The sequence below is a fragment of the Cygnus olor genome, chromosome 25 (assembly GCF_009769625.2).
Source record: "Cygnus olor isolate bCygOlo1 chromosome 25, bCygOlo1.pri.v2, whole genome shotgun sequence".
NCBI classification, from domain to species: domain Eukaryota; kingdom Metazoa; phylum Chordata; class Aves; order Anseriformes; family Anatidae; genus Cygnus; species Cygnus olor.
Window position 1 is genome coordinate 6,408,879 of NC_049193.1, and position 22,089 is coordinate 6,430,967.

General features: G+C 43.2%; 1 protein-coding gene across 4 annotated transcripts in view; it reads right to left on the reverse strand.

Moving 5' to 3' along the window:
* Positions 1 to 22,089, reverse strand: part of ASIC2 (acid sensing ion channel subunit 2) — a 514,654-nt gene that overhangs the window by 273,400 nt on the left and 219,165 nt on the right. The gene's annotated exons all lie outside the window — the stretch shown is intronic.

A 22,089-nucleotide genomic window follows, 5' to 3' on the forward strand; every position in this document is an offset into this window, starting at 1 on the left:
AGCTGGTGTCAGCCAGACAGCCCAGGGATAAGGAACACAAGGGGCTACAGCATTACAGACGGATGCTGGCACCGATGAGTGAGCCCACGATGACAGAGGGACTCCGATCCGGTGCACCAGCAGCCAATCAGTAAGTAGTTAGAACGATTCAGTAAATTTACTACACAAAGCAATTGATAAAATGAATTTAAAAAATGAATATATAAAACCCATAGGACAAGTTAATTAGTGTTGGCTCCCATACTCCCAAACTGATTGTTTTTTCACACATTTATAGAATTTTAAGGTTCATATAGTATCTAATAGGGGCTTCTTTTCCACTCAGTCTGTGGATGCAGTTAGTAACTCCAGCACTGAGTGAGACATGAAGCTAAAGACAAAAGCATTTCTTCTAGGCCTCATTCAAACAATTACATAAAATGAGGAGAATGCTGCTTAAAATTAAGATTTTTTTAATTCCAGGGGAAAAAAATCAAGATTAAAAAAAAAAAAAAGAAAAAATCCTTCTTCAAAACAGAAAGGAAAACTGAAGAGATATAGCTACAGAGGAAATGATAAAGCAGCCCTCTCAAATACACTATTGTTCAGACATATATGAAATATTTTATACCAATGATTTTGAAGAGCTTCATTTCATTTTTGAGCATTCTGAGAAGTTTTTGCCTACATATGTAACATACATGGCGGACCAAAAAACCTCTTTTGAATGGAAAAACCTGAATGTTGTTTTTGAGAACATTGTAGGTTTTTTCACTTTTCTCTCTCACAAAAGAGAAAAATGACCTTTTACTTTGGAAAGCATTAATTGTGATGCATTTTTATTTTCAGTGCACAAAGTCCTAATTGAGAAACTCCAGGGCACGCTGACTACATCTACCTTGTTAGTTTGTTCCATCTAGGTTAATAAGCCTGACTTTTAGAAAAATGTGATTTAATTCATGTAGGACTGTGTCTGCCTCTAAGTAACAGGGCTAATGAGAACATCACACACCAAGTCGCATAAAGGAAAGGTTATCTTCTCTGACATATCAAATCCAACACATGTAACACCATCTCTATGCCACTGATCTGGAGGTTCAGCACTGCAAAAGCCTGAAAAAATAATAATGTTGGATATGGGGCAGTTTCTGGAAAATGTGTGCTCTGGGTAAGCTCATGTAGGACATTAAGTGTTTTAGCAATGACTGTCAGAATATCTTCTCTGATCTGGAATGGCAGTAAATGGCTTCAAAAGCCACATCTGAGCCTTGTTGGCTACCTCATTAGCTTGCTGCTGTACGTGAGTGGGAGCGACTCATCTTTTTGGTTTCAAGCAGCTGTCCACCAGTGACACATTTGTCTTGGCTTGATGTAAAGCAGGAGTTCTGAGGTTTTGTCTCCAGAGACAAACTTCAATGCATATTTGAAAGAACGATATTGAACATTTATTTCAAAAACAATTCCTTTCTCTTTGCAGGCAATTCACTTTACAGTGAGGTTTTGTCTGTACTGCTCAAAGAGGATATCCTTAGTATTCTGGAAACCTAACTTTAGTTTCCAAACTGAGTCAGGTGACCAACTTTACTGACACAGTCCATCTTCCTCTGCTTTCCAAATTCAGCTATATGCATAAATACTTGTGTAACACAGAGATATAGAAACAGGTTTCAAGTATTATTTTTGTTATACTCACGCTAATGATCTGCTAAGCATTGTATCTGTCCGAGTTAGTTTAGTATTTCTGATACACTTTTAAACTACGTTTTTTAGAGAAGCCACTATAAAAAAAAAAAAAGGGGGGGGATTTTCCATCGTCACTTTTTCTAGAGAAAAAATTCTCAAGCTCCATATGGATTTCTTGTTAAAAGTCTTAGAAGACACAGCTTTTAGCAGACAATAAAAAAGTTCAGTCTGTTCACCCTGGGGACGAGATCATCCCTGGCAGATGTGTGCTAATCTGTTCTTAAAATTGCCCTGAACATTTGAGGTTTTCAGAAGGGGTGATGCCCAGCTGTCCCAGACGGTGAAAGCACGGTTAATCCTGTCTCAGAGCAGGTTGCCCAGATAACATCTTTGGTGTCCTCTTAGCTTTTTGCTTTTATGATTTCAGCCACCTTAGGTCTCTCTCATCTCCAAGGAGCTCTTTGGCTAAAAGATTTGCGGATTCCTGGGTCGAAGCTGTTCCGCAATCCATTATTTAGAGCAGACAGTTCAAGGTGTATGGGCCATTTAGTGCCCTAAATCTTCAGATGATCAGGCACCTCTCTCTTTGTTTTACTGCACTTTGTGTAAGGTGTTAACTATTCCCCGGGGCAGGAAGTGTAACTTCTGTCAGGATGTGAAAACTACTTCTCACCCAATTCCCGTAAAATCTTTATCCAAAGCTCAGACAAGGTGACTCTAAAAACTACAGCAACAACCCTGAAGTTTATGCTCAGATCAACCAGAAAGGTTAAGGTCTCCGTGGTTTTTTTTGAAAGGATTCTGTCTCAGGTGCAGAGGTTCTTCATTGTCTTGAACTCCAAGCAAAACCCAGGAAGCTTGTAAACTACACAAATTAATTCCCCATAACATTTCCTTTTGTGGGAAGGCTGGAATGTAAGCAGAAATATGTTAATGTGCCATTTGCTAATTTCACTCTTACTCCATCTGGGGACAGTAAGATCTTCTCCTCTGATTTATTTTCAATGTACTTGTCAGAGTTACTAGAACTTGAAGAAGAAACAAAGTTTCCTGCTTTTTGCAAGTATTTTTCATCCTTCTCCCTAAGTTCTCACATGAGGCAAATCAAGATAAACGGTTTTTTCCCCAGTTAAGCCAAGACTGTTTTGCTTGCTGTTTGTGCGCTATCTTCTTTGAGGTATCTGGAGTGATTTTTTATTGTTGTTTTTCTTTCAAGATTTTTTCTTGATCATAATCAAATTCTAAAATTAGCCTGAGAGAGACACAAATACAAGTTCGTGACATTAAAGATTGGTCTTCCTAGCCAGAAGGAGCCTAACTGCTGCTCAGAGAAATAGTGTCAGACCATTACCCTATCAAGAAAGAAATTAAGGGGTGAAAGATACTGCTCTGCATCCACTCAGCCCCTTCTACTGCTCAGATGCACAGAAGCAAATTGTAACCTAGGATGGATTCAGGTTTTGCAGCCTGCCAAGTCTACATAAACAGAGGCCCCTACCCAAAAACCAAGCCCCTGGTCTCCTGGAGAGCTGCTGCTCGTCCTCTCTGAAGCCATGGTGGGGTGCTCAGCCTGCCTGCCCTGGCTCATGTAGGTGCTCAGCCTTTCCCTGACTCCTCCTGCAGTCACGGATGAGAGCCCGGCTCACCCAGACCAGGATTTGGAGGAGGCTCTCTTTCTTCACTGACTACACACAAAGACAGCAAATGAAGTCAGCTGGCAAAGCATCTAAAGCTTCCCACGCTTCTTCAGTATCAGCTAGTATTCAACCAGTACTCACAATCTGAGATTGTCAAAGTCCCAAAATTTGGGCTGCATGTCTGTCACAATGTTTTCAGAGATTTACATACGCCTCTGGCTTCTGTCCTCTAGGCAACCAGACTACTTTGATAAATTCACAGATATTAATTTGTGGCCCAGACCATGCTTCCCTTCACCAACAAGATGGAGCAGCTAATCAACTGCTCCGCTAAATCAACGGAGATCTCCTTGGCTGCAGAGAAGACAATTGTGGGATGCTTCTGATTATCATTTTTCCGTTTTTCTCTGACAATTAGATATGCAGTAGCTTGCTACCCTTTACTAACCTGCTTTGGTAACTTCTCTAGGAGCTTGAAGTGTGCGCATATGCAGGCAATACTGCCTGGGGACTGGGGTAGTAGTAGATGAGGGCTCAGCAGTCAGTTCAGCCACTGACCTCCCACATGACTTTGGGAAAACCATAATGCAGTTCTGTTCCTCATCTCTAAAGCAGGGATGATGCTATCAGTCTCCTTTCAAAACCCCTGTTAGCTACAAATGCAAGATTTTAGTGTTCTTATTATTTTAATACTTCAGAATTTGTTTAGTTTTCTATTTTTGTTCAGTTCGCAATACATTTTAGAGCTCACTATCAGCAGAGATATACAGGCTTTACTATTAGAGGGAATTGATACTGATGGGAGCCTTGTTACAATTTGTTAGGTTTTATGTTCCATTTAAAAAAAATTGATTGATGTGTTCAGAATCGGTGAAGTTATTTCTTGAGGGTTTAGTGGAGCTTTAATTATGCTTTGCCTTTGTTCTTCTCAGGGGTGGATTTCACCCAGGGTGAAACAGAATGGTCTGGTTAGTGAGGATATAGATTTCAAATAGTAACTCCTACTGTTTAATGATCACTTCTACTTGTGCTATCATAATACATAACGGCTATTTCCCTTGAAGGTTTCCAGCACAGGATTCAGATTACCCGTTACAGAATTGGGACTGAGCACAGACAATGAGGTAGAGAGGAAAGAGCAGCTCATGTTGCATATCACAACACAGGGACAACCCTCGCACACTCCCATGTAACACTCACATATTAGCAGTTGCTTTGATTGTGAAATGGTCTAGGGAGCGTGTCCAAACGCAAGCCGTTGTTGTGTTGATTTCTGCCTTGTCAGAAGGACTAATTAGAGCCATGGGCTTTGCTTTGTCCGATGTCATTCTTCTCTGTAGACAAAAGAGATTTCTCTCAACTCACTGACTTACAGAATTAGAATCAGCTGGGAGGAGAAGACTGACTTTTTGACAAGACACTTTGAAGGGAGTGAAATTGTGCCTCCCTTTTCCCTCCAAATCACAACAATTTCAATTTCAAACTTTTTAATAGACTAAAAATTGATCACCTTCCCACCCACTAAACTCCCTGTTCTTTTACATCTTCATGTGATCCACTGTATTGTTTAAGAGGAGAGAAGGAGGGGGGCATAAATAGATAAATAAAACCAGAATAAAGAGAACAGCCTTGTTTTGGCAGAAATTAAAACATACCTTTTCATTTTGAATATCAAATCAGTAACCATGAGCAATGTGAAATCTCTTCAAAGAAACTTTTGCTGGTCTTGCCACCTCTCTACCCACCAGTGCTCCAGGGCAAGGCAGCATTCTTGGAAGGGAGGCTGGCAGACAAGCTCTTTTGTATCAGTCTTTCTGTCCTTCCTGTCTTTTGTCTCCATCAGATTTAATGGAGTAACTTACTTGTGCAGTTTCCCTGAGTGACTGCAGAGAGCTGCTCTATCTGGCACACCGTGCTGCAGGGGCTCCTGGTTTTCCATTGCCCAAGTGCAGTACTGGAGACAGACCGTGCATGCTTGTGTGAAAACGGTTTTTAGCTAGTTCAGTTTGGAAGAGGCCAGTAAGCACACTTCAGCACTCACAGTGACTGTGACAATAACCAGACTCCTCTTCAGGAGGCTCCTCTGCAAGCAAGAGGCCAGGGATGTTCAGGCAAATCTGCTCTGAAGTGGAGCCACGGGACTCACCCCAGGGAGGAGCTGGAAAAGCAGCAGCACGGATTTCCAAGGTATTTGTATGTGGTGTCAAAGAAGGAGCAGTCCCCAGAGTTGTTGATCTGGAGTAGTGATTTCTGATTCCTGTTGATTCACATCATGAGGAATGTGTATTTGGGGACTAAGAAATTCTTTCTTTTGGTTTTGAGGCAGTTCTATTTTTTCCCATCTTATTTTTGGGTGTCCCTGGAAATATTTGCTTGGAAGTGCTCAAAGAAAATCTTTACAAAATGTGTCTGCTTCCCACATATGTTTTTGCTATGTTTTCTCCTCCTGCCCTTTGCTGCCAAAAACCAATTCTCAGCACAGATATGCATTGTCTGAAAAAAAAAAAAAAAAGAATCTTTCTAGTGAAAATGCATGCCATATGCTTCCTTGTTGCCACAGGAAAGGTGTACCTCGAGTGTGAGTTTAAGCTTCATTTATTTTTTGAGTGGACTCTCTGGCCAAACGTCTCTCCCTTGATACCAGACCCGGGGACCTTTCTGTTGTACACCACCTTCCCACTCAGACAGGAGGAAGCTGCTTATCACGGCGAGCGTTGGCCCAAGGCCCAGCTCCTTTTTGTTGAAAGGTTTATTTGAAAAACAGCTCCTGTTGTCAAAGTAGCTGCAGCCGTTTGAAGAGTGCAGCCCACCCCACAGCACGGTGACACCCCCAGGACAGAGAGCCGCCGGTGACTCAGCTCGCAGTGCAGCCCTACCCCACAATGGGGTCTTAATTCTCAGCATCAGTTTCTGCAGTGTATTTGATGTTTTGAATTTGTTGGTTAAACTCTCCATTCCAATCAATATAAATGCATCTGAAGAGCCAGGCAACCTGCCGGGACTCGGAGATAATGCTATTCGGATGGGAGGAGAAGAACAATTTCTGTTGCCTGTGTGTCTCTGCAGGGTGTCCTGATGGTCATTGGAGAAGGAGGAGGAAAAAGATACTTCAAATGCTGCTTCATTCTCCTCCAGGATAGAAAGGATCAATAGAAAGCATCGAGGACTAAAGAACTAAAGAGGGGAGGGAAGCCGAGATGAAAAGGTAAGAGGCTCATTTTGATTCTTTAACTGAATAAATGGCACACTTGGCTGCTGCTCCCAAATGCTTTAAACAATAGGCTCCACACTTCTTACTCTGTTTCCTCAGAATACAAACTTGTTTAAATAAAGCCCCACTTGTATTAAATGATCTTTAGCTTTGAATTTCAGCCTTCAAAGGAGGGCACACCAGCTCTGTGCTTCCTGCTTGCACCTTGTCAAGAAGCTCCACCAGGTGAATCCATGTCTGCCTACCTCTGTGATAAAACAGAGACTCACTGAGCTGCAAGGAGCCTGTGGGGATGCATGCCAGAGCAAACAAGAAGCACCAGGTCTCCTTGCTGCTGCTGGTGCCCTTACAGATGAGTAATGCTGGGCCAAACAGCAGCTCACCGCACAGGGCAACATCTCACGCCAAGTTGTTTGCTTCACCAACGTGAGTCAGAGCCCTGATGTAATGCTGAGACAGACTTTCAGCAATTTACAGCATCACCCTTGAGAAAGGACTTCCACCCTCCAAAGATTCTTAGGATGACAACCGAGCAGCTGTTGTCAATATTTGTATTTGCTTGGCTATAGTGTCTTTTAAGGGAAGTAACATTTCCTAAGACCTCTCTTCTGCTCTTTCTTGCTCCTTTCTCCCTCCTGCCAATGCTTGAGTTAAATTATACATCTAATTTTCAGCCATTTAAAATCATTCAAAATCACTATGAGAAGCTAAAATTTCAGACAGAACACTTTCAACAGGAGAATTCAAAAATTCCTATTGCAAAAACATCAAAACAAAATCATTTCAGCTTCTCAAAAAGAATCCCATTCCCACTCCTGTATGTATCTATAGTGGTCAGAAATATTTACCTAGTTGGAGGTGTATTCTTTATTGATGCCAGGCAGATACATAGGAAGGTGCTTGCTTCTAAATGGCAAATTGGCATATAAACTGTTTTATCCAAACCCTGTTGCAGGTCACTTTAACCCTACAGGCCGTTCAGAGAGACCTACGTGTGCCCCATCCCCAGGCAGACAGAGGTGGATGCAGATCTAGCCTTGGTCTGCAACTCTTAACACCAGGGCTGTTCATCTTGGTACTCTGCGCCCAGAAGGAAAGGCCACGCACTTTGAAAGGCTGTATATTAAGGAGGAGAAGACATAGGAAATATCTGTCCTCCCCACAAACTGAATCAAACCTACACTCAGTACCCTGACCACCACCCTTCACAAGGAGCAGAGCCACCTTGCAAGAGGAAGAAGAGCAACCACACGATCTGAAGGCAGGAGTTTGTGCAAGAAGAAGTAAGAACCCACTGCCCTTACTGCCCGCAGAGTTGTTCTCCTATCCCAGCCCTTCTGTCTGAGTTCGTTGCCTCCTGATACAGAAGGATAGTATAGCACTCCTGGCACAAGACACATTCAACTGGCAATGATGTTTTCTCTGCCAGTTTATTTCTTTTAACAGAGATGCTCAGATACTACACTAGAGAAATATTTAAGTGCAGATAGACATATATAGAAAAATAGAATCAGATAGATAGATAGATAGATAGATGCTAAATTATAAAATAAAACAGGATGTAGAGCCGTATTAACCAAGAGAAGAAATAAAGGCAGGTTCGTCCTATGACAGCAACAGCGAGCCTCCAACAAGGAGTTGCAAGGTCAAATCCATTGATAGGTGAACAGAGAAGGAAGATGGAGATTAAAAGAAACAATTTTTTTTTCAGATCACCAGATCAAGCTCTCAGAAGGAGTGTGAGTGACTAAAAAAATCCCAAGTTACAGGCAGCCATGTGTTCAGGCACCTCCTCTTTGCAGGAGGTTTCTGTGGCTGACCCACTGCTGTTGCTGATGAAAGCCTGGAGGAAAGCAGTGAAGCCACTTACATATATTTTTTGCCTATTAAAAAATCCTATTTAGATAATAGGCTCCAGAAAGGGGAAAAATGTCCCATTAATGAGGAACCAATAGAGACTTTTCAAAGCACCTGACAGGGCTAAGGCCATAAATTCTCTGAATTAACTAGAGTTGAGTTATGGATGCAAGTAGGAACTCAGCCAGGAACGAATTAGAAGAATTCAGCCTCAAATTCATCAATGTCCTGTTAATATTTTAGCCTCTCAGTGGTCCAGAAATGATGAGAGAGAGAACGGAATTGACAGTAATAACAAGGCTGTTGAACACTCTTTTTGAGCCTTATTGGCGAGATCAGTGAGAGGCATAATAGCTCCCCAAGTGCAGTTGCTCTACCCAGGAGTCTGTGGTCGCTGCCTGCAAGCTTCGGTCTGTCCTCCAGCAAGCGCTGCTCTCTGTCATCCCTTGGTCTTTGCTGAAGGAGAAGAGTCGTGGGGCTGTTTTGCTCGGAGCCCCTGGGAGAAATACAACAGCCAAGGAAAATGTGCATGTGTTGGACTGCTCCAAAAGCTATTCTTCTAATATTCGTTTTTATCCACAGGAGAACGGGAGGAGACAGATGCAGTGCAGTGACAAAGATATTACAAACCAGACTATTAAGGGAAAGTAAAACATTTTGCCATGAAAGTTGGCAGCTTTTTTGTTTACAACCCAAGTCACTCATCCCAGCCCATAAGTGACATTATCAGTGAAATCGTGGACTGAAATGTTTCATTTCAATATTCCATCATGACAAATGACCTCCATCGTTGTCTCTTATATTTAATCTAAACACAGGCACGTGGTTACACATCCAGGGTTCAACAATATTTTAACCAGCCCTTGTTAAAGGTGCATGGCAGAATTTCCATATTTATTCATATAGCTTAGGAAAAAAAAAGTCAAACCATGTATGAAAAAATTACGATTAGGGAATTTTCTTACAACCAGTTCAAGTGGGATCCTTCACTCCTTGGTGTGGTAAATCCAAAAATGTAAATGTTCTCTACTGAACTAATTATCTGTGCTCCCTTGGAAGAGACAGGCAGCTCTAAAGCATGATTTACTTCACACTTATAGAGGCTGACCCCAAGAGAAGAAAGAAGACGTGCCTATTTCTCTCTTTCGGCTTTCAAATAAGTCCAGACAATTGCTGCAGACTGAACTCCCACACTAGAGACATCTAAACTTAGATTCAATGACACCCCTCTCTTGAGACTGTTGCAGATCTTTGCAGGTTACAGGGCTCCAGGCACAGAAAAAAAGCAAACTCATTGCTTTCCATTCACACACATTTTCTCAGCTATGTCACTGGACAATTCAACCAGCCCTAATGAACACTTACCTGTTTGTCTCAAAGAAAGCATGCTGAGAAGTAACATGCAGCTCAGTAAATTCACTCACAGCATTGAAAGATTTTTTTTTTCTGAAGTGTTAATAACAGGCTCATCTACTTTGAAAGCATATCTGAAATTTAGGGCAGCAGGAGTAGAGGTAGAGGGGAGAGATCAGCTACTGCTCTTACTTTTGTTACAAAGAAGTTGTCTTAATTAAAGGTGTAGCTACTCAGTGTCCCCGCAACAATTCTGCTCATGTCTTGCTGAGTCCTGGCCACAGTGGAGCAATCTATCAATCCCCTGCCATTGCCATTCACTAGTCTCAGGAGCCAGAAGCCTGGAAGGGATATCTGCATGCTCCCAGAAGGCTTGACACCGTAGGCTTGGTGCAGTTTCCAGGTTTCCATCTGCACTACAAATGCCAACATTTTTCAGATGAATCTAACTTTTAAAGAGCTTAAATTAGCTGTTGAAAATTCCCATTTCCTTTCCAATTTTGCATTTCATCCAGCATGCTGAACTGGAGCCACAACCTGACTGTCACTGACAGGTTTAGGTACCAAGAAGGGAACCCCTGACCTGCCTGAACGAGCCTGAAGAGACAGCAGGGAGACACCTGCAGGCAGTGCTTGCCAAAGGTCACCTGTGCTGTCCCTTCTTCTACACAACACATCAGTTTACATCTCATTTCCATCAGGGAAGAGTTCTTGGTGCCTTTCCATGGGATTCACAGTGCACACACATGCACAGTTGTGTCAGTGGGGATGCAGGCATGGCTCATCTCACCAAATTTAGCTGCATAGCTGTGGCTGAGAGACCTATGGCTCATCGGCTTTGCTTTCCAGTGGTTGTGAAGGAATCTTGACTTTGACGTGGATGCTTCCTTTTCAGACAGCAGAAGTGTGGTGAGACAAATCACACACTTTTGTCTCCCAGGTTCTTTGCATATCAAGGCGGTCGTCTTATCAAGCCCCCATGTGCCTCCCTCTCCCATTGCCCCGCCTGGAGTGTTCTCAGTGAAAGACACACGAGGTATTTTAGGTGGGTTTGAATGCTGAGGGCATCCTGAGTGAATATGTTCACCCTTGTGCAAGAAGCAAGCCATCTGTGCAAAGGGGGACACTCCCTTGCTGGGAGCTCAGCTTTGCACCAAGAGATACAGGCTCTGGCATACGCCAGGACCCCCGCAGGTTTCCAGGGCACCCAGCTCTGCTTTGCTGGAGTGGTCACACAAGCAGCTCTCCACTCATTCCCACAGACCATTCTTCAGGCTGGCACAGCAGTTTCCATTTGTATATAATTGTTTGTTATTTTTTCGCCATTCTAAACAATCCTTCAGATTTCATATCCAGGACCCTAGAGCTGATGGCTGTCCGATAGGTCTAACACCATAAAGATAAGGCAACGTTGATGTCAGCAGTGATGGATCATGTTGGATCTTCTGCTCCAGGATCTGCCTTTATCTACCTGCTTTCCTGCTCCAAAGAATTATATATCTAACATCCTCAAATGTGTTTTGCTTTGCGTCTGCTCTTGATAATGCTGACAATGACAGACAATGTAATTTTCTTCTGCAGGCTTCAAATACAGACTTAGCAGACCTGGCACCAGGCATCTGCCCAAGCATATGACTTGTCAGAGCTTCACTGCAGGAACAACAAATTGTTTCTCATTGATTTCAGCTCCATCCCCAGCTGGGGATTTGAAATTGTAGGAGGCTACAGCTAGAAAACGTTTCTCAGACTCCAAAGGACAATTACCAGTTGGTGGCCAGATCCTGAGGAGCAAATACCCACAGATACTTCAAAAGTAAATAAGAGACAAGTACCTAGAAACATAGATTAGATTATGCTAGAAATTGTCGTTAGAGATGGGTTTAAGAACTACTGGTGTCAAACAGAATCCCACAGAACCACACTCCAGGTCCCTAGCCCTTTTCCAGCAATCAGGATATTGCCTGAAAGATAATGAGGATTTAGGGAATTTTTACTAATGTATTTTAGGCTCCACTCATTTGGAATTTGGTTTCTGGCCATTTAGAGGGTATGTATTGAATGTTGTCAAGGTTTTCTACACTACCACATAGAAATGTATGGAAGGGGAGAGTCTCTCTGAACGCTGGAACGAAAGGGTACAGGCTTCAAAACCAAACCAAACCAAACCAAACCAAACCAAACCAAACCAAACCATTCACTATCATAAGATTGGTAAAACTAATAAAATTGTTAATTGGCAACTCTAAAGAACTGATGTAAAACTTCTCCATTAAATTTAAGCTCAGTGAAGACTAAAAAAAATAGTTTAAATAATACCTTCTTTTCCTGGAGAAAATAAATATTACAGATTTGTCTGTTGATTTCTTCCCTAACCTGAAACAAGGGCAAGTTTAAGCTGGTCCGTGCAAGTTTTAGGGCTCTTTTAGCTGCTTTTTCTGTCCTTAGTCAAAGCAACAAAATGGTGAGGATGGCTGCTGCAGGGAGGACAAGCCGACAACAATGAATCACGCAAGTACAAGAATAACAAGAATTATAAAATCTCCATTAATTTGGGGGAGGAAGAGAAGAGAGAAGGGAGAAAATTAGGAACCAAAATCCATATTTAGGCAGATATGTCATTAGTTGTCCAGATATGGATTTTAGTTACTTGATGACAGTCTTCCAAGTCTGAAAAGGTGGCTCCACAGCTTTTTAATTGAAGTTTAAGCCAGCTCAGTGAGATTATATTTACACATATACAGAGGCACTAGAGGTCTCTCACAGAGAGGGATATTTCTTTCCCTTCTTTCTTTCATTCCTTTTTTGTTATTTCTTTTAAGAGAATTACATCAGTGGCACAAACCTAAAGGAATGTCAAGGGCCATAAAAAACTGTACTTAAACTCCGCCTGTTTCTCCAGGGAATGTGTCTAACCCTGGCTCCATGACCTCCCTATGCATGATACCAAGAGAAATGCTACCAGCTTACTCTTCCAAGCATTCATTTCATAATAACCTTGCACAAAGGATCAAAGAGAGAGCATCCCAGATAGACTGAAAAGCCAACAGACAGAGGAAAATTGCTACGGTACAGTTCTCTGTCTTGCACTGAATCCCTGAAAGAAAAAAAAATAATCTTATTATTAGATTTTTTTCCACCAAGCAACTTCTTGGTGATTGATGTTGCCAGCAGTCCTGGGGACAAGAGCTCCCTCTTCTCCTGCAGCAAAACCAACAAAAATAGGTATTTCACTGTTTTTTGATTGTTAGTTTTTTTTCTTTTTTTTTTTTTTTTTGGAAGTCAGACTCTTCTGCAAAACTAGGTAAACCATTCATTCACTTTATGTTACTTGGGAATAAGGGACTCAGGCAGAGAGGAGGGGACAGCCAGGCGAGCTTGCATCTTTCTCTGAGCCAAATCCCTCCAGCTCCAAATTCTGCATCTGCTGAGTACTTCGCCCTTGCAGGAACTCATGGTGCCACCCTGCTATGTGACCTCCTTGTTGCTAACAGAAGGGCTAGAACAGACCCTTGGGACTAGATCCTGAGCTGTCTGGAAAATGTCACTGAACATAACAGCATTGCCTTACAAGCCAGTGGTTGTGAGACTGTCCCTCATCCTCTGGAAGGGGAAGAGGGCCGAAACACTCTGGGGATGCAGCAGTATCCTACACTGAATGTATTGGATTTGGCTCGTGTAAATGAGGGAGAGAGGGGCATTACTAACCTTCAGGGCAACTCTAAGCCTGTGTCTCCACACCAGCAGCAGCCAAACAGATGCCTCCCTCTTCTCCACTTCCAAACCAAAACATGCATACACATATTCATGTAGATGTATTCGTATGCCAGCTCAGGGCCGCAGCTCAGCTCTGCTAACAAAAGCGCATTCTGTGCATCCTTGAGTCACAAGAAGCAGCCACGTAACAACACTAAAGAGAAGAATCACTTTTGCCTGTCCATTCCCACTACCGCAGCTTGTCCTCTGGAGCACCACCATAGCACTGCTGATCTTGCAGTGCAGTCACCTGGGGACCGATCTAGTTTAATCAATCGTTTCATTTTGCACTGGGTGAGTGTTAGCCTGGATGTGTTCCCTGTGCAGCCTCGTTGCCACCAAGCAGAGGGCTGTGCCTGTGGCAGGCACCTCTGCGATGGCAACAGGGGGTAGGAACAAGCTGTTGGGGCTGGCTGCATCTCCTGGTGCCAGAAGTTGAGCTGTAAGAACGCCCTGAGGCTAAATAAACACATCCCAAGCACCGCAATGCTTGGCTGGAGAGCTGTGCTTAAAACCTTCAATTGTTCATCTCTACCATGGCACTAAGATTTAAATTATATTAGAAAGCCTTTTTTCATACACATACTCTCACCCAGAATAAGACACACTGTCTGTTTGACATACACACTAACACCCAAGAACACAGCACACGTACTCTTGCAGACTGCCTTTCATGTTCCCTCCTTTCCTTACCTTTTTAGGTTAAGGCGCTAATTTTCTGTAACTAATATGGATGCTCACAGAGCAAACAGGCTGTCTCTCTCCTACAGATTACAAAGAAACTAACAATACATGCTTGTATTTTTAGAGGTGTGGTGGGTTTGAAGATAGTTTTTTTTTTTTGCCACCTTGCTAGTTTTGCTGCTGAAGTGTGAAATTTCTGCGTATGTCCATTTTACACGCTGTCACGCATGCAGGAGTTTTTTTTCACAGCTATTCACCTCTGCACCATGCCTATCCATCATGGAACCTCCTTTTTTAATTAACACAATGTCTCTCAGTTTGCTTTCTAAACACCGAAACTCCAGCTTAGCTCTTCGAACGTGCTTTGGGATGCTTGGCGAAGGAGAGGGGGAGTTGCAGAGACTTGATTTTCTCCTTTACTGGCCCTGTAGAATGGGCTCTCAGATCTCAGAATAATTGCTGAGGCACAGGAAAGCCCTGGCATGTCCAGTCTCGAGGTCTGTTCACCTGCATGTGGCTATCCCTCAGTCTGAACTGTCTGGGCAGCACAAAGCAGCTGAAATCAAAGCCCTGAACTTAGATAATTTTATCTGAATTAATGGCCATGGTAACTCCTCCCCGGCTCGTCTGTGATCCAACAGCAGGACCCTGGGAAACTTTTCTTTAGACCATCTAACAGACTACAAGCAAAAAGCAAGACTCTTTCTGGGGTGTCTAAACTCCATGAGAAGGAAGGTTTTCCCAACCAAGAGATCTGCCTGAAGTCGGTTTTGTACTATTGACCTCCTTAGAGACAGAAGGTGGCCAAGCCAACGTGGTGAAGTACCAGAAACTCAGCTTTGTGTGAAAAGAGAGGGAGCTTCTCCAGTGCGTGCCCGCCCTGCCAGCCTCCAAGCTTTCACTGATGGCCCCACCTGACAGCCTGGGGTTCTGTCCCTGAGAGCTGAGCTCCATCAGGCTCTGATTCTGCTCCCAGGTTCCTCGTGACTGCTGTATGAAACTTCCCAAGGTCTTTTCTTTCCTGAACTGTAAAAAGGTGCTTCCCAAGAGCCTCCAGACGGAGGCCTTCAGGGGAGGATGCGGAGGGCTTGAGGGAACAAAAGGCTCTTTCAGTGCCCCCGAAATCTTTGTGCCAGGAGGATTTTCCAGTGAGCTGCAGGAGCTCAGCCCCTTTTGCCTCTGGCAGGTCCCCCGCAGATGCCCGTCCCAGTGCACTCTGAGAGCCCCGGTGCTCCGGCAGAGGAGGAAGGAGGGAACATGGTGTCTCTGAGCTGTGTCTCAGGATACACGGCCTTCCTCTCAGCCTCACTGGCTTTTGCCTGATAAGTAGGACACAGTCTGCCGGCCAGCAGCAATCAGATGGTTATTTCCCTGCACAAGAGCCAGCTGGGTGTCCAGCCAGACGCCCAGTAGGAGCCATAGGCTACAACCGGCTTAATCACCAGATGACTGAGGACCCCAGTACATGCTCTAAATTCCCATCTTCACAAGCAATTTGCACTCATCATCAGGTACTGAATTCAGCACAGGAATGCACTGGATGTTTGACACAAGAGATGTGAAGTAGCATCTTATCTATATCCTGGAAATTAGCACTGGCAAAATTTTCAATGGAAGGAAATGGAATTATCTCACCTCATATATCCTTTTGCTCTTTTAGTAGTTTACAATTAAACACTTCATTTAAAGTCTCTCTCTTTTTCCTTTCTTCATTTTCTTTCCTTCTAACTGCCTCCTTTTCACCTTTTATTTCCACTTTTCTTAAGGAAAACGATTAAGTGAGAGAAACCAGGGCTGAGAGCTAACCCCACACCTTTACACTGAGTCAGAGGGCACAGTTTATTTTTGTCCTTGCTCAGATCATCTATTTTCCTTTTTCTGGATCTGCCCCCCATGTGTTCAGTTCTGAAATGTTTCAGAGAAAAAACTAAGACTTCTCAGTCTCTATAAACAGGGCTTCAGAGAAAGAGGAGCTCTTTTGGGCGACTCCTGGGGAAAGGAGCTCATCTGTTTTCCCGCTGTTCCCTCAGTTCTGTCCATCTGTGACTAGAAGACCTTGTGAAAAATGAACACTCATTTTTTTCCAGAGGCCTGAGGGAATAGCCCATATCCACAGCAACAGTCAGGCACCTGCCAAAGCACCCAGGAGTCCCAAGGGATGTGGTACCTGCTAGCAAACAAGTGAAACTCCAATTCTGCATTTCTTTCACAAACTGCTTCACAAATGAGCTAGCTTTGAGTTTTTCCTCACCTGAGCTCACTCAGAGGCATGGGCAATTGATGTTTCACAGTGCTAGCAGGATGAACGGAAGCCCTAGCTCCTGATTTGGTCAAAGGAATTCAATGTAAAGGGTAGACAACTAATCTTCCAGGGGGTTTAAAACTGAGGGCAAAACTCACATTTGCACTGAGATCATCGTCTGGGGCTGGGCACTCCTGGAGTCCATCAAACACCCTCTACACTAGAAAATGGTTCAACTTTGGTGAGCACAAGACCAATCAGTGTCGACTTCCATGGGACCAACACATACTCTTATTTCTGCCATTCTTAGCTGCTTAGCTATTATACAGATAGTTCAGGGTTGGTGGGATTTTTTGGACTGAATTCTCTTTCAGTCCCTTCATACCATCTAGTGGGAGATTTGGGTAAGACATGCCAGCGAAAGATGAATGCCTACAAAACATCTGATGGTGATAGATCTTACTAACATTTGTGCACCTCCGATTAAATGGAATGGTGATGAAGGTGATCAGTAAAAAGCTCTCAAGTCATACAAACAGATAATCACCTTGGTCTGGGGATGGAAACTGAAGGGAAAGCCAAAATGTCTGGGTTTATTCTTGATTTGCAGTAGGAAAAGCAGAAACATGCAATGTAAAATGAAATAAAGATAAAAAAAAATATGATGAAAGTGATTTTAAAAGTGAGTGGATAACTTTGGTCTGGAAATCACATGAAAAACACAGTCCTTATTGCAAAGTCTGTACCCTGTGAGGGACAATGGATATCTTCAGAAATCTTCACTGTAGATGGAGAGGAAAGGTCCTGTATCAATGGCAGACAGGGAAGCTGAGGCACAACAAGAATAGCCAGAAAGCTATTTTCACAAGGAAATCAATCCAAGGCTAGAACATGGAACCGTTGAGTGCTACTTTTACCACCACATTCCATTTTCCTTTTATTTTCTGCCCTTCAAATGGCTTGAATAGCAATCAAATCTGGAATTTGCATGGCTACATTAAGAACACTATTTCTGTCCAGGACTGCCAGAGGAGCCATACCTTTTTCTGGAGATTTTCATGAACTTGTGGTGGTTTGAATGCTGCTCTCCACGGGGGACTGCTTAGCTATGAACAACACAGGGAAAGATGTAGATGTGATGGAAATCTTTTGACAAGTTTACATGACAAAACATAATATATTGTCAAAACGGCTATTTCCTATGAGAAAACTCTAAACTAAAGCTTCTGAATAAACATTTTGAAATTTCAATCTGTCAGATATGACATTTCTCTTAGACTAGGTAACTATTTTGCTCTAAACAGACATTTTTCAGGTTGATGTTTCCAAACCAACGTTTTCCTGAATGCCAGTACAAATGTTGATATTTTGGCTTTTCATCCAGTTAGCAGACAGAAATGAATGCCAAAATAATGGAATTCCTAGTCAGATAAAATCTCCTGCTTTCATTCTAGATAGTGTAGGAAGGAGCTGCCAGCCTGAGAACAAACTTTCCATGGGGTGGTCAGTGCTGAGCAGGGCAGGTCTGACTAGCTGCTGGGTTGGAGAGGTAAAACAGAATGAAAGACTGGGTTAAAGAAAATGATGCTGGAAATCTCTGTCTGAAAGTGTTGGAGAAAAGCTGTGTTTCTGCCATTAGAGGAACAATTCGTGCCCTGGTTAATGACTGCTTTATTTTAGATTGAAGGAATTCAAACAAAAATAAACCAAAAGGCAAGGGAGAGGCTGCTGTGTTGGAGGGAATGTATCCCCCCCCATAGTGGCACCACATGCTATGAGACATGCTAACCCCGCTGAGATTTCATGTGCCAGAAATGTCAAAGGCCATGGACAGCAGCAAATTTCGATCCATCATTACACGTTGTCCACCCACCAGTCTGAGAACACTGGACGCTTCCTTTCTCTGTGCTTGGAGGGGTCAGGAGCTGACAGCATAGTCACTATGTCTCATCATAGTGTGATCATAGTCACACAGCTAAGCACAAGGGCTGGAACCAGAGACCTCCGCAGAGAAATGTGTCCAGAGCAGACCTGTCACCTTAATTTCTGAAACTCCATTACTTTTTTACATCTCTAAGAACTTCATAAAAGCAGCCACTGGCCCCGTTTCTGACCTGCACACCAGGAGCCCTGTTCAGCCCTCGCAGAGAGAGCTGCCCAGGTTGTTACCACAACTGCTCCCCATCACCTGTATAAAAGGGCCACGGTGGTCGGCCTGCGCTGAGAGCACTGAGAGCCCCTGAGCTCATGACCTCGGGTGTCATCAGTGCCCGTGGCAGCTGGGTTTGGTCTCCTAGAAAAGGCAGTCAGGGCCCAGCTCTGAGGTGCCTCCGTGAGCAGGCTGATAAGCTCTGGCAGCTCTAGTCGCAGTCGTTTTGTCTTTTCTCCCACCCCACAGCAGAGCTGACAGCAGGGAGTATGTCTGTGCACTACAGGCCTTGCTGTTCTCAACCCAATGTGTTAGCTTAAACTGCCGAAGGATGTGAGTTTACGCAAATATTTCAGACAGAACTAAAGCAGTGTCATTTCTGCCAGTTCTGTGATGAAGATAAGGAAAGAGCAATAATTTCAGACTTGGATGTAGAACAGAGAGTAGGGCAAAGAATAATCTTAAAAACACTCCAGCTGATTGCCTGAAGCCATTACATGAGAACCTCAAGAGTCCAAGTCACCCTAGAAATGAAGCTTAGACCCCTATGTCAGCATTGGGGATTTTACTCCATGCCTCAACCCCTTCAGCGTGTCTCAAAACAGATACAATTTACTGTATTTATTACTGGAGCACGGTGTCCTGTGGCTCTTTTCCCATCAGATATTATGAGACTAGCCCAGCAGGGTGGCAAGCACCAGTAGATATTGGAACAGGGACAAACCACAGCCACTGAGCACTCTCTTGTCTGTTTTGGGGTCCAGAGCAATTAAGTGCATGCTAGCCATATGCTGACCCATTTCTCTGGAGACTGAGCAAGCTGTCTGAAGATAAATTGCATATCAATGACCCCTTTCTACAATGAACCAAAAATCAAGAGCAATCACAGTCTTATGAAACAGGTTTTGAAAAGATCTCTAAGAAGTTCTTTGTAAATCTTAACTCACTGAGCCCACATAGGCATGCTAGAGGTCTTGCAATGCTGGTAATAGCAGAAATTCTCTTTATAGGAAAAAATCTTTCTTCCAAAGTCTGGTACTAAAATGTTCTCATGGGCCCTTTTCAGATCTAAACAGGACCAGAATTTTCAGGCAAAATCTTGCTAGATGTTGCCATAATGGGGTTATTTCAGCAGGATCAAAGATGATTTTGCTCTGGATTCCAGATTACCCACCCAGAAACTCACACGAATCCGTTTCACTTCAGATCAACCCAAACACAAATACTCGACTTTGGGTGTCTGAACACCAGTTTGCCCAGTAGCTCATGAGAGATTTAACTCGGTGACCATTGGTCACCACTATGCAACCTGGCATTTTGTTAAGACAGTTCCCTTTCCAAATCCAGCAATATGGGAGATGTCATCACGGAGCTGTGATTTCAGAAGTGAGGGAAGAGGCCAAACCAACTCCATGCCTGCAGCCCTTTCTGGACACGAGGAAGTCCAGTCTGCATTGCTCCTCCAAAGACAGCAACTCCTCAGGCACAAAGTCCCCAGCCAAAGAGAAATTCAGCCCCCAGCAGCATCTAAGGAGCTGGGCACCTAAATGCTTTCAAAGGCACTTTCCTGCGGAACATTAGAGCAGCAGGCAAGGAGGAATAACAGTGAGAGCAGGTGAGGCAGATGGCTAGACAGTGCAGAAGGAAGGCTGGAAATACATACAGACAGACGTGAACTGCAGGACAGACGTGTGTCTTCAGAAGAACAATGCAATTGCTACTTCTGTCTGTCTGTGAACATGCACTCAGAAGGATTTCTGTAACACTGCGGTGGTTAAAAACAACATTCATGTGAGCTGACCAAAGCAAGGCATGAGTGTGGGGCACCTTAATGTTTCCATGAGCATCCTTGAGCTTCAATATGTGGAATCAGTTCTGTTTAATGGCTTTTCAAATGCATCCTGACATTTATGTGTTGTGTCCTGGAAATGAAGAGATTTATTCAGTGTCTTAAGAAGTGCTATATTGGGGCTGCATTTTAATACGGCTTTCTGCATGACAAGCGCACAGCTCCTGAATCATCATCCAGCCCTCATGCATTTCCAGGCTAGGCAAAGGAAGTGTTTTTTTCAACATAATAAATGCAGGGAACTGCTGGCTCATAGGAGGGATACAGGGCATTGGGGTGTCACTGGGGAGGGAACAATTCGCTGCAGCGAGAGAGATGCTTAGTTTGCACGTACAGGATACAAGGACAAGCACCTCTAGAGCACCAGGTCCTGCAGACGCATACAAATTTGTAGTAAAAAAGCCAGCTCTGTAATGCTATAAACAAATTGATTATCTATCAGGAACTAGCTATGGCAGTGCCATAGAACAAAGTGGGACAGAAAATTACCACGCAAACTTTGTCATTAGGAAGCAGAGTTTTTAACTCAAGAAACCTTTTGGCTAGTGTTTCAATGTTCTTTAGGAAATTAAAAACAAAGCAACTCCCCAGATGTCAAAACAAAACAAAACACAACTAAACTTGGTTGCTAACTTTAATACTGTGATTTTAAAATGCAACCAGATTCCCTAACAGGAATTACAGCTCTCTTCATCACTTCTCCAATTCTCCTTCATGGTCCTTCATAGCAGAGCTACACCACCACTAAGCATCCCTCAATGAAATACTGGTGAGCTGTTGGATGTAGCTCAGATGCACATCGAAGGAGCACAGGCCAACCAATTTACTATTTCCTTTTCCACTACAATCCTGTATTTACCTAACCTAGAATGCCATGATGCCATCCCTAGCTGTGGTCAGGACCAGACACTTCAAGAAGATGCAATGAAGTTCTTCAGAGACATCCTTCACTAAAAAAAAATATTATTAATAGTAATAAAAAGCCATCATATAAATTATCTTCTATCTGCTATTCCACTTATGTGTTCAAAGACTCCTGTTTGATCAGGACATGTTTTTCCTTTGCAACTTTACTCTTATTACTGCCAGTTTCCCTTACATGATTCAGAAGCTAGTTTTAACTAGAGATTCCTGCGGTTACATATACAACTCTAGGTTCTGTTGTTCATTTACTGAATTTAATCTTAATTTGATGAATAATTGCTTATTTGGGTAGGAACTCTGGCACTTGAATCTTAAGATCTATCAGCATTATTATTCACAGATCCAGTATCTGACAGTTAATAGAAGTCTTTCCACTAGAGACTTAGTGACATATTACAGTCTAGATAGCATCTCAATTTCTCTCCATGCTGCTGAAAATACAGCTGAGCTTTGATCTCAGTACAGCTGGGGATTAGTCAGTTTTGACTACCTACATCTGCCACAGTACCTGCAGTTTTACTAGTTCCCTTCCATGGGTTGCACAGGACGTGTGTTTTTTTTTTTTTTTTTTTTTTTTTTTTTTTTTTAATGTTTCTTCATGAGAAAGTTTCAGGATATTGAAACGAAAGCCTTTCTTCAGTGACGTCCCTCGGATCCAAAGGGAATTCCTCATCAACAGCAGGAGGCAGAGACAGAGCGAATCAGCCGTTACAAGCTGCACTTCTGCCCAGACCTTTTCCCCCCTGAGACTTCCCATTTCCTGGTACT